The following is a 12,422-nucleotide window of genomic DNA, read 5'->3' as shown; positions in this document are numbered from 1 at the left end:
GAGGCTGCAGCTTCTCCTGGGAGGGTATGGGCCACAATTTTCCACTGCCTTCCCAGTTTTGAAACTCAGCCTGCTCTGAAAGACACTCGAGGGGTCAGGTTGTGCTCCCAAGCCCTGGCTTCCTCTCCAGCCTTGTGTCTTGATTCAGAAACCTTCATTGGATCCTGGTCTCAGTCAGAGTTGGTGTAGGATAAGCAGCCAGAAATTTAGTATCTGTATCCCAGTAGAGGGGCATATGATTTAACGATGTCATTATTTACTTTCCTCCCACACCTACCCCTCCCTCCTCTTCCCTTCCTCTGTCCCTCTCTCTCTTTCTCTCTTTGCATTTATTTCTTTAGTGTTTTTTGTTTGTTTGTTTGTTTGTTTGTTTGTCTCGAGACAGGGTTTCTCTGTATAGCCCTGGCTGTCCTAGAACTTACTTTGTAGAACAGGCTGGCCTCCAACTCAGAAATCTGCTTGCCTCTGCCTCTCGAGTGCTGGGATTAAAGGCGTGACCCACCATGCCCGTTTTGTTTTGTTTTGTTTTGTTGAGTCCAAGGTATCATACACGGCTTTCACCTGAATTGTATCCGAAGTAGTAGGCAAGTATTTGTTTGTTTGTTTGTTTGTTTGTTTGTTTGTTTGAGACAGGATCTATATATTCTTGGCTGTCTTGGAACTCACTAGTCTGTGGACTAGGCTGGCCTCAAACTCAAGAGATCCACCTGTCTCTGCCTCCTGAGTACTGAGATCAAAGGTGTGTGCCACCTCCTCTGGCTGAGACCCTGTCTCAAAACAAACAAAAAAAGTGTATTATAATTAAGATACCCAATGTCAACCTCTAGCCCCCATAAACATACAGGCACCCCCTCTTCAAACACATGCACACTGAAAAGACTAAAAAGAGCCTGCTGTAAATGCAATGGTCAGAGCTGTCTGGAAGCACATTAGATGGGGCCACAAGGTGAAACCGAGGAAGAAGGGGCTGGTCCTCTGTTCCTTTAGTCATTAGGAGGTGGCCTGGCTCCAGAGCGGGCTCACCTTTATGGTGGGGATGGATGTGGTGTTGCAATGGCCAGAGGGGAAGTGAAGGCAGACAATTCTTCAGGAAGTTTGGCTGCCGGAGGTAGAGGATGGGGGGAGGGTAGGGGAGGGGGGGGGAAGGAAGTGCCTTCTTTACCAGCTGTCAGCAGCACCTGCTTACACACAAGGCAGGGTGTGGGGACAGGATGCACTTTGGACTGGTGTGAGTCTCATCTGGGATGAGAGGCCATTCACTGAGAATGGAAAGAATTTAAGGTATTTAAGAATAACAGTCCATACTTTCCAGTCTTCCCCAAGCAATTCAGTTCTTCCCGGGACCACTAATTTAGCTCCGCCCCACTAAATCTTCCTCCCCATTTCTCTCAACACAGACTGCAGATCACTGATTGAGTAGTTCGTAATGCAATACCTCAGACCAAAAAGTATTTTGGATTTGAGGTTTTTTGTTTTTGTTTGTTTGTTTGTTTAGATTTTGGAATATTTGAATACAAATAATATGACCTGGAAGATGGGAAAGTCTAAACATGCAAGGGATTTATTTTCTCCAAAGGCTATCAATCTGCCAGAAAGTAATTTTATACTTTTTTTTTTTTTAATTCTGGGGATGAAACCCAGGAGCAAGCCCCCAAATCCCAAACTTTTGGAGAACTATCCTGATGCTACAAGTCTAATGACTTAATGGCTACAAGTTTTAAATTATTAGAAATACTTGCCTACTACTTCGGATACAATTCAGGTGAAAGCCGTGTATGATACCTTGGACTCAACAAAACAAAACAAGAATTCAGATTTGGGGGCAAATTTTGATCTCAGATTTTCAGATTAGAGTCTACTGCGCTTTCTGTCAGTTACTGATATTAAGAAGGGAAGGGAGAGGTGGGGCATATAGCTTAGCTGGTAGGGGAGAGGTGGGACATATAGCTTAGCTGGTAGGGGAGAGGTGGGGCATATAGCTTAGCTGGTAGGGGAGAGGTGGGCATATAGCTTAGCTGGTAGGGGAGAGGTGGGGCATATAGCTAGCTGGTAGGGGAGAGGTGGGGCATATAGCTAGCTGGTAGGGGAGAGGTGGGGCATATAGCTTAGCTGGTAGAGTGCTTGCCCAGTTTGTATAATGGCCTGAGTTTCATCCCCCATACTGCAAAAACTCATGCCTGACAGTGATTGCCAATAACTCTGCACTTGGGAGGTAGAGACAGGAGGGTCAGAAGTTCAAGGCTAGCCTCAGGTACACAGTGAGTTGAGTAGGATGCTAGCCAGGGCTGCTGGAAACTCTGCTCCAAAAAGTTGTCACATACCGTTAATCCTAGCATTTGGGACACAGAAGCAGGTGGATCTTTGTGAATTCAAGGCCAGCCTGGTATACAGGTCAGTCCTAGGCCAAGGAGGGCTAACATAGTAAAAAATAGAATAAAATAAAACAAAGGAGAAGAAAATTAAAAATGAAAAGATTTTAGAGGTGACTGTGGATAGGTTGCCACGCGCAAGTCCAGGAAGGGCACCGTCTCGGGATGAGAGTATGAGGCAAGTCTGATGTGCTCTAGGCGGGGGCTCAGGCCAGTCCCTCATCGGGGACCGGCTGGATCAATAACTATTGACTCCTCGTGGGAAGGGAAGAGGCATCCCATCTCATGGCCTTTGCAAGAGCAATCATTGGTGGTCGAAGCCCCACGAGGCATCATTTCTCTTTGATCCGTCTGGTAACTGGAGCCCAATGAGCCACCTTGGCCTCAATGTCACTACCCTCTGATTAAATGTGGCCTCCATCTTGCTGGACATCACTACACAGGGCTGAAGATTCTTTACCTACAAAGGGACCAGGAGAACCTCAAATGCTGGGAAGAGAACTGGTACTCATAAATTTAGGAAGAATCCTGGGACAGGTCTACTTGAGGTGACCTCCTAGTGGGTGGGCAGGTGGAAGGCAGTCTAGACTGGCTTGCCTGTTTTCTACTGTGGGGTGGGGTCTTCCCACCACTAAAAAGAATCTGAGTCACAAAAGAAAAAAAAAAACCTGTCTCCCTAGCTACAGCCATCTGGCTCTCTGCTCAGGCAATGCCTCGCACCTGAGGGCAGGGGCAAACATCTGTGCCAAGCATACCAGTTTTGCCTCCAAGTATGTTTGTTTCTGAGTAGCCAGGTAGTGCCTTCTCTGGACCTGGGGTGCTCATGAGTGGAACAGCCTCTATTTCCCAGGGGTGTATCGATGACAGAGCTGAGGAGGTAACCAGCTCCAAACAGCACTGGTCCCAAGCCGGCAAAGCCCGGGTGCTGCGGTTGTGTTAATTTCCTCGGAGAGCTTCCGGTGAAATCTAGCACCTAGCTGACTTGCGCTCGCTGACAAACCCCACCCTCATCCAAAATTGAGGGTAAAATGAAAGGAATTTGCCAAAATACTAGTATGAGGAGGAGTTGGCAAATGAAGAGGACCGACAGACCTGGACTTCGAATCCACCTTGGGGGGGGGGGGGGTCTGAGATACTGACTCACACGTCTCAGTAATCACTGACCTAACCGGAAGCCAGGGACCCTTAGGTGAGCCTCAGACCCTCGGGCACCTGGGAGGATCACACCTAAACTTCCTGCCAAGGGATGCACAGCAGGTTGGCTCTACAGAGAGTTCCAGACCAGCTTCAACCACATGAGATCCTGACACTTTAAAACCAGCCCTTATTGAAGGTTGGACACATTGGTACATGCCTAAAATCCCAGCACTGGGGTGATGGAAGCAGGGGCGGGGGGAGGGGGGTGGTGAGATCAGAAATGCAAGGCTGGCCTCACCAATCAGAAAGTTCAAGGCCATTAGACCCTGTCTCAAAGCAGCATGCCTTTAACAGTGCACAGGATGTAAATGACTGTCAAAGTCCCAGCTTTCTTGGTGCTTACTACATGGAAGTAAGGAGAGGAGGAGGAGGAAGGAGAAGAGAAGAAATGGGTGGGCCAAGGATAATGCATGTTAGCGTTATGATGATCCAGGTTCTATGCACTGATGTTCATTAATTACAGATGCAGTTCTTTTCTTAAATTCGGAAGTTTCATTAATTCTAGTAGCCCGAATTGCTCATTTTAATAGAAGATGCTTTTTATCATTGCTGTGAGTTTGACAGGCACACACCTGCCTAGCAGCAGCCACTGATCCACAGGTTCTCAAGTTCTCTGCCTAACCTGGCCACTTTTAGATTAGGTAACCATAGCCTGGGAAACCTGCTTGTCCCAGCCACTAGAGGACTAGACAGGTTGATAGACAGGGCCCCAGAAGTGTAGGGCTTAGATGCCTTGAGCTGGGGGAATTGCCCTGGAAACCAAGCTGACAGAGGATGCCACACCCACCTGCCATCATTCCAGGTCACCTTGCTATTCAGACACTTTCCTCTGTAAAGTCTGGATTTTACTTTTAGTCCCCTCCCTGGGAATATTTTCCCAACAGGGTGTTCCCACACACCCCCACCCCCGCCTTGGGGCTCGCTGGGACCCAGGACAACTGAATGCTTAACAGCATAACAGCACCAGTGACATCCTTCCTCCTTTCACATGCTCCAGAGCTCAGGCAGAAATCTGTAATTAAGTACCGTGTCGCTTGAAAGATTAGTCAAAACCAGGCTGATCCCAGACAACTGATGGAAATCTCGTTGCACGCAAATTACAGCGAGGGAAAATAATGATAGGTAATTAGCGCCTTTCAATTGGGGCTTTTTATCCATCTGTTTTCAGGCCATATACACCAGAGCAGGAAGAAGGGATGTCTGGAAGAAACCACTAGACAGAGTGGCTGCCTTGGGACAGCTATGAGGTCCCTGTCCAGTGGCGCAGGTGGCCACTATTACCTTTAAGAAACTTCAGCCCAGAGGACCATGGTTTGATTCTCAACACCCATGTGGCAGCTCAGATGATCTGTGACCCCAGCTCCACAACCATATGATGCTTTCTTTGACCTCTGCGGGTATGAGGCACACATTTGGTGCACAGACACACATGCAAGCAAAACACCCCAAACACTGGGGGGCGGGGTGGGGGGGTGCAGGGTGCCTTTGATCCCAGCACTCTAGAAGTAGAGGCAGGCCAATCTCTGAGTTCAGGGCCAGCCTGATCTACAGAGTGAGTGCCAGAACAGCTAGGCCTACACAGAGAAACTCTGTCTCAAAAATAAAACAAAATAAAACAGAAACAACAAAAAAAGGGACCGAAAAGCAAAACAACCAAAACCCAAACACATAAAAATAAATATAAATGAACAAAAAAAACTTCAAAGGGCCAGCAAGATGGCTTAGTAGGTAAAAGCGCTTGCTGCCAAGCCTGATGATCAGAGTTCTATTCCTAGGACCCTCATGGTAGAACAAACCACTCACACACACACACATATCCACATGTGGGTGGGCACGGGCACACTCACATATAATGCAAAAAATGTAAATGTTAAAATTGTTTCTATCCCACCTCTCAAGTCCTACTACTGAAGACGACATGGCATTTGTGAATTATTACAACCGGTCTTGAACCTGTTTATATATTTCACCCTGGGTCAGTTAGTGATGTGGCCTAGATACCTTACAGACTGCTGCTGGAATACGCTTGACTTTCTTCTCGCAGGAGCCACAGGCGGGGACTTAGCGCTGAACTGGAGTTGGACAGTGGGGACTTGAACCCCAGTTCTGTCGGTCATGATCTGGGTTATTTAACCTCTCGATGTGTCCGTCAGCTTCCTCGTTCATGGCATGGGGGTGTGAACGAGAGTGCACATCTCTCAGGGCAGTCTTGAGAATCAACACCTTGACACAGAGACGACCCTGGCACATGGTAGCTTCTCGTCCGCATGAGGAGTTCTGCCATCCTTACTTAGCAATGAGGAGAAAGTCTATACTTACCCTCTCTCCATGCATCTGTCTCCAGATATCTGTCCATCCATCCCCTTTAATCATAGACTCACACACCTGCTGCTTCCACTGAGAAAGTTCCCACAGGCAAAAGGTACCATCATTCAGGCACTTCTGGGGAACTGACTGGCGTCCAATCCCAACACACTTCTCTCTCTCTCTGACAGGGCTGGGTACCTGACCCACAACAGGCTACCAAGTCCTCCCAGAAGACTTCTGGTGTTGGAGCTGCCTCCTCAGGGCCAGGGATTGCAAGGCACAGAGTTCCACTGTTGAGTAAGGCCATGTACCTTTCCAATGTGCAGTGGAAAAGGAGACTATTGAAGCCGGCAGCAACAAAGAACAAGAGTCAGATGCAGAGAATTCTGGGAGGCTCTTCTGCTGCATCTCTGCTCAAACCATGGAGCATGGCTTCATCCCTGAGGTGAGTCCACACAGGGGGCTTCAGGCCCTTGAAAGCATGATTCAATGGCTGTTCTTTGAGTATCTACAATACAACCTACTGTTTGTTCCTCTAGTCATCAAAGTTGACAGGCCTCTGCCCTCCAGGGCAGACAATACCATATTGCATTAATTCTAGGCAGCACATTCCCTGCCCCGCCCTCACCGGACATTTTGCCATCTGGGTGACGAGAATGCACCTGAAGTTAATCATGAGGTGTAGTTTAAATGGTGGTTCAGAAAATAACGGGGCTTTTCCTCAAAGATGTCACTAATGCAATGAAACATCACACACACACACACACACACACACACACACACACACAAAATGCAGTTGAGACAGCAAAGAGCTCACCCAATGGCCATCCTCCTTCCCAGATGCCCTTGCATTGGAAGTAACCATGTGACTAGTGTCAGGTCCAAAGGGGAACCAATTCCCCAGACTCCAAAAGGCAGTCCAACTATCCAGAAATGAGCTCAACCTGAACCACAGGAGGATTTTCTGGTGGATAGATAAAAGCTAGCGTTTCTCAGGAACATGTAAAGCTAGCTCCCCTTTTCCAAAGGGAATCATTTTCCTCACCTCTGGCAGAAGGGACACATGGCTACCTGTGGCCTCTACAGTATCAAAGTCCATGCTGGCTTGCAGGCTCTGTAAGTCCCTGTTTCACATTTCAGAGCCTGGGCTGGCATCCCAGCCCTTCTCACCTCTTCCCTTCCCTCCAGCTCGTGGGCTTCCTCCCCCCAGCAGCTCACTCTCCATATAACCCTACTATTCTCACCATGTTCTCCATGCTCTGCTCCTTCTCCTCTTGCTGAGCCCTCTCTACTCTTGATCCATGGTTACTCTGCTCTCTCACGGACAGCCTTGGCTGTATCCAGTCTGCTGGCTATATATACTCAGGCTACTTTTTTCTTTCTCTGATCTGGACTCTTCCAGATACCTCTGGCTGTTCTTGTTCTCATATCTACAATAAAAAAACCTTCCCCTACCACACCACAGAGTGACATGTCATCAGTTTATACAACCAGGTCTTAGCCAATGAAATAAGAACAGGCAGATGATGTAAGCCACTCTCCTATTGGCACATAAAAATCTCCCAGAGCACTCTGTTCTTCACTTCATCCTCCCTGACTCTGTCCCTGTATCCCCTTTCTCCATGTCCCATCAGCAGGCCACGTATAGAGGATTCAGAAGGGCACTCAAGAGATAGCAGAGTCACAATGTGGAAGGATCCTGGGACACAGATCACCTGATAAAGCTTCCCTGTCAAACACCCTCCCTGAATTGGTAGAGGAACAAGACCCACTTCTGGTTGGGTTACAATCACAATACTCTGACTATAGGATGTAAGAGCCAGTGCTGCCCCTAATACCAATAGCAAGGCACCACATGGTGCAAATTCAGTCAGTGATGAGGATCCTAAAGAACAGGCAATGGGTGTGCCCAGAGAGGAGACTTCTCAGATTAGGTGGTTCACTACTAGAGGCCTAAATAAAGGAGGAAGCTATTCAGGGGAAGCTCTGCTGCAGGAGGGCCAGGGAGACCCATGGCTGTTAAAGTGGAAGAGCTCTCCTGGTTAGCTCCGACCAGTGCTGAGAAAGATAGCAATGAATGACAGGCACCTTCTTTTCCCTAGGCACTGTAGTTCTGTCTATGGATCCCAGGGACAGCCAGAGAAGTCAGCACTTAAGGTGCTTGGTGCACACTGCCGACCTCTGTTCCCCTCACACCCCAGCTGTCGCCCCATCCTGCCACAAACCAGATTCTCATGTGTATTACTACTGCCAGCTCATGCATAGTCCTCAAAAGCAGTGTGTGCAAGCTCAGTGAGAGGACACTTCTATCCACTCTCTGATCTCAGAAGTGGCCCTTTCTATGTGCCCTTATGCACAGCACAGGTGACACTAGCTGCGTATGGGGCTCAGCATTCTTCCCTTTTCCTTGGCCAATTTTTAATCTTTGTGTTATCTAGGCAAATGAGAAAGCATCTTCATTCAGACTGGGACCAGGCTCTGCAGTCAACTGGCAGTCCAGGATTGATCTTGGTAACAGCATCACTGACAATGTTAGAGAAGGATTGCTCTTTGCCAGGAATAGGACACATATGTATGAGGTTGTTCATTCACTGTAATTTGCTGAGGTGGGCTCTGTCACTCCCTTGCTCTTTACTGCCTCCCACACTCATTCTAGCCCTTTAACAGTTTTGAGACAAGATCTCATTCTATAGCCAGACTGGTCTAGAACTCACTTCATTTACCAGGCTGGCCTGGAACTCATAGCAATCCTCTTGTCTCAGCCCTACCATCAACTGGGATTATAGGCATGTGTGACTGTGCCTAGCTCTTGTTTTCCCATTTTTCAACTGAGGAAATTGAGGCCCAGGAGGGAAAGAGTCAATATCTTGGCAGGGGTTGCAAAGTCAGAGAAACACTAAAGTGTGTTATTGCACAAAGGGGACAGTCCCATACTCATAAACAAGGAATTTTACCCAGCCTGGGACCATCCAAGATCAGCCCACTGCCTCTGCTGTTTTTTCCTGTCCACTTGCCTTCAGGGTTGCCCCATCTCAGCCTGATAACCTTCTGCGGTGAGACAAAACTTTCCTTGGAGAGATATAACATTGGTCTTCTCACCCCAGATAGAAAGGGAACCCACAACAAAGCAAAGTACGGATACCACCAAAGCTCAGCTTGATGAACCAAGGACTCACAGGAGCAGAGATGACTCAAAGACAGCTGCATCACCAAAACCCACCCAGCACGCTCCCAAAAGCTGGGAACCTGGAACACACTGCATAGCCTGCAGGCAGCTCAACAAGCTGGAGAGTGTCCTCTCTAGGTGGTTGTCGGTCTAACCTCCTCCAGGCAGCTGGTCTGATCTCCAAGAACTCTGAGCTGTTCTCCTGGGAGAGTCTTCTTGACAGCTTAACTTTTACTTTCTCTTAAGCAACTCTCTGCTTTTATTCACCCTGGCAGGGAGGAGCCTAGTGAATCCTACCAATTTCAGGGAGTTCCTGGGGCTACTTTTTAGTTGTTTACCTGCTTAAGGAACCTCCCTGCAGGAGGGAATGGTTTGTTTGTTTGTTTGGTTGGTTTGTTTTGTTTTTGTTTTTGTTTTTTCGAGACAGGGTTTCTCTGTATACAGCCCTGGCTGTCCTGGAGCTCACTTTGTAGACCAGGCTGGCCTCGAACTCAGAAATCCGCCTGCCTCTGCCTCCCGAGTGCTGGGATTAAAGGCGTGCACCACCACGCCCGGCTTGTTTGTTTGTTTTTAATGAGAGGAAATTGTTACACAACACCTCCTCCCTCACTTGTGTTGGGATTGGGGTCAAGGGTCTGCACCACACCAGTTCCTGGCTCTACCAAGGTACAGCCACCTGCCCTATTCTGGCTGCGTAGATCAAGTCCTATTCTTCCATGAGACTAGGAGTTCCATTTGGCTTCTCCCTTGCTTTCCACCAATGCCTAGAACTCTGATAGACTGCGCTGGCTAGTTTTATGTCAACTTGTGACAAACTGGAGTCATTTGGGAAGAGAGAACCTCAGTTGAGAAAAGAAGCCTATGGGTAAACCTTTGGTACATTTTAAAAATTGGTTGATTGATGTGGAAGGGCCCTGCCCTTTGTGGGTGGCACCACCTCTATGCTGGTGGTTCTGAGGTGTATGAGAAAGACGATTGAGAAAGCCATGAGGAGCAAGCCAGTAAGCACTTCTCCATGGCCTCTGTATTAGTTCCTACTTCCCGACTTCCTGCCCTGACTTCCCTGGATGATGGACTGCAAGCTATAAGAAAGTCTTTCCTCCCCAAGTTGCTTTGGGCCATAGTGTGTTATCACAGCAATAGAAACCCTAACTAAAACATAGACAAGTATTATTTGAATAAGAAGTAATAAGGACAGGCTGAGAACTGGTTGTGCCAAACTGGCTTCAGATAGTCCCGAGAAGATGTGGAGGTCACAGGCTGAGTATCAGTACAGAAACAGGGTCTGAGAAGGGGGACAGCCAATGCTCTACAGAGGCTGGACCCCCAGTCTTCTGAGAGTGACTATCAGATCTACCTCCCCCTCACTCTATCAGATTCCCAATAATCTCTGTTTAGATACTTCACATTTGAAGTACCAAGGGCTCTAACAGGCCCAGGTTTGGCAAACGTGGCTCTGACAGACCTTACTTACCCTTCTTCCCCCATTCCCTTTGCCTTGCTAAAAAACATTACATTCCTAAAGCTAGACACCAGGGTCTATCCCTTCCTTTGGCCACTTCCTCCTCCTCCTGAGGCTGACCGCTAAGGTTCAGTTATTGAAGTACTGAGGTCCAGCAATCAAAAGCCCCCTTTGACTTACATAATTAACATGCCAGATTAAAACTAGACATCTCAAGCTGGGCAGATTTCTGAATTTGAGGCCAGCCTGGTCTACAAAGTGAACCAGATACAAGAAGAGAATGAGGAAGCAGTGTGCACGTGTGTGCACCCTATTTGTAATATTTATTTTTTTGTCAGAGCATAAGCCCATATAGCCCAGGCTAGCCTTCAACCATGCTCTGCATGCTATGTATCTGAGCATAGCCTTGAACTTCTGCTCTTCCAGCCTTTACTTCCTGAGAGCTAGGGTTTCATGCTTGTGCCACCGTGCCTATTTAAGGCAGTGCTGGAGTTTGACCCTGGGGCTTTGTGTGTGCTAGGCAGGCACTCGCCCACTAAGCTAGATCTCCTGGCCCTACTTTATCACTTGAAAAGGGGAGGCAGGAGTGACATCATCACCGGCTTTGGCCTCCCTAATCCAAGCCGCTGTGGGATGGGCTGGGGCAGCAAGGATTGCCCTTGGCTACGCTGTCACTCACCACTGACTGACCCCCGGCGTTTAACTATTGATCTGATAAATTAACAGCTGGTTGGTTCCATCAAAATGGTATTCCGCAATTCAATTATGGCTGGCTCGGGACTCAGAGCTCATCCTGCAGGGATGCTGCTGGTTGTGGCTGTGGTCCTGCCCCAAGCTAGGGAGATGGAGGTGGTTATCCTCCGCCAGCACTGAAGAGACTGAGGCGCTGCTTCTGGGGAAATCAGCATGAGAGGGAGGAAGGAGAGTGCCAGTCATGTCAGCAAGGGTAGGACCTGGGGGTCCAGCCTGAGCTCCCAGCTCTGCAGCAATACCTCAGATGCCACCACATGCCACTGAGCCTTAGATACTGCACCAGTAAACTTGGTCCCAGGAAATAATTCCATGGCACTGGCCTGTTGTAAGGACACCAGAAAAACAAACAAACAAACAACCTGACATCTGTACAGTGTTCTATATGCCCAAGCTTGGGGCTGGAGAGATGGCTCAGTGGTTAAGAGCACAGACTGATTGCTCTTCCAGAGGTCCTGAGTTCAATTCCCAGCAACCACATAGTGACTCACAATCATCTGTAATGAGATCTGGTGCCCTCTTCTGGTGTGTCTGAAGAGAACTACAATGTACTCACATACATAAAGGCACAGGCCTTTGATCCTAGCACTCCGGAGACCAAGGCAGACAGATCTCTGTGAGTTCGAGGTCAGCCTGTCTACAAAGTGAGTTCCAAGATAGCCAAAGCTACACAGAGAAAACCTGTCTTGAAAAAACAAACAAACAAACAAACAAAAAGTGAAATCACCCAAAGGTAGAGAAAACCCACAGGACAGAATCAAATGCCGGATAAAACAATGGCTGGAGTCAATATGACAGACAGAGACTGGGAATCCACACTTACTGTCTTCTATTCCTTGTGCCTGGCCAGTCAAAATGCCATGCTTCCAGGAGTTAGGGGCCAGGGACCATGGCCTAGGAGCCAAAGGCAAGGCTTTGCCACTTACAACACCCAGGAACCTTTTGCCCATGAGAAGGGAGGAACACCAGGGCCCATGGGCCAGGTTCAAATACCTGCCTGCTCTCTCTCCCTCTTACCTCCAGAAAGTCCTTGCTTGACCTTCTGTAAGTCCCAGCTTTTCTTTTCAAACCGGAATAAGCCATTAAAAAACAAAACAAAACCAAGGGTAGAATATGTGTTGTGTGGACTGAATTAGAGTGTTATCTTCAAAAGCCTTGCACAGTGTCAACT

General features: G+C 48.1%; 1 protein-coding gene across 2 annotated transcripts in view; it reads right to left on the bottom strand.

The window, feature by feature from the left end:
• Nucleotides 1-12,422, bottom strand: part of Esrrb (estrogen related receptor, beta) — a 160,512-nt gene that overhangs the window by 54,036 nt on the left and 94,054 nt on the right. The window lies entirely within an intron of this gene.

Source organism: Mus musculus, chromosome 12, assembly GCF_000001635.26.
Source record: "Mus musculus strain C57BL/6J chromosome 12, GRCm38.p6 C57BL/6J".
Lineage (NCBI taxonomy): Eukaryota > Metazoa > Chordata > Mammalia > Rodentia > Muridae > Mus > Mus musculus.
Note: the sequence above shows the minus strand (reverse complement) of the source record. Positions and strands in the feature narration are given on the sequence as shown.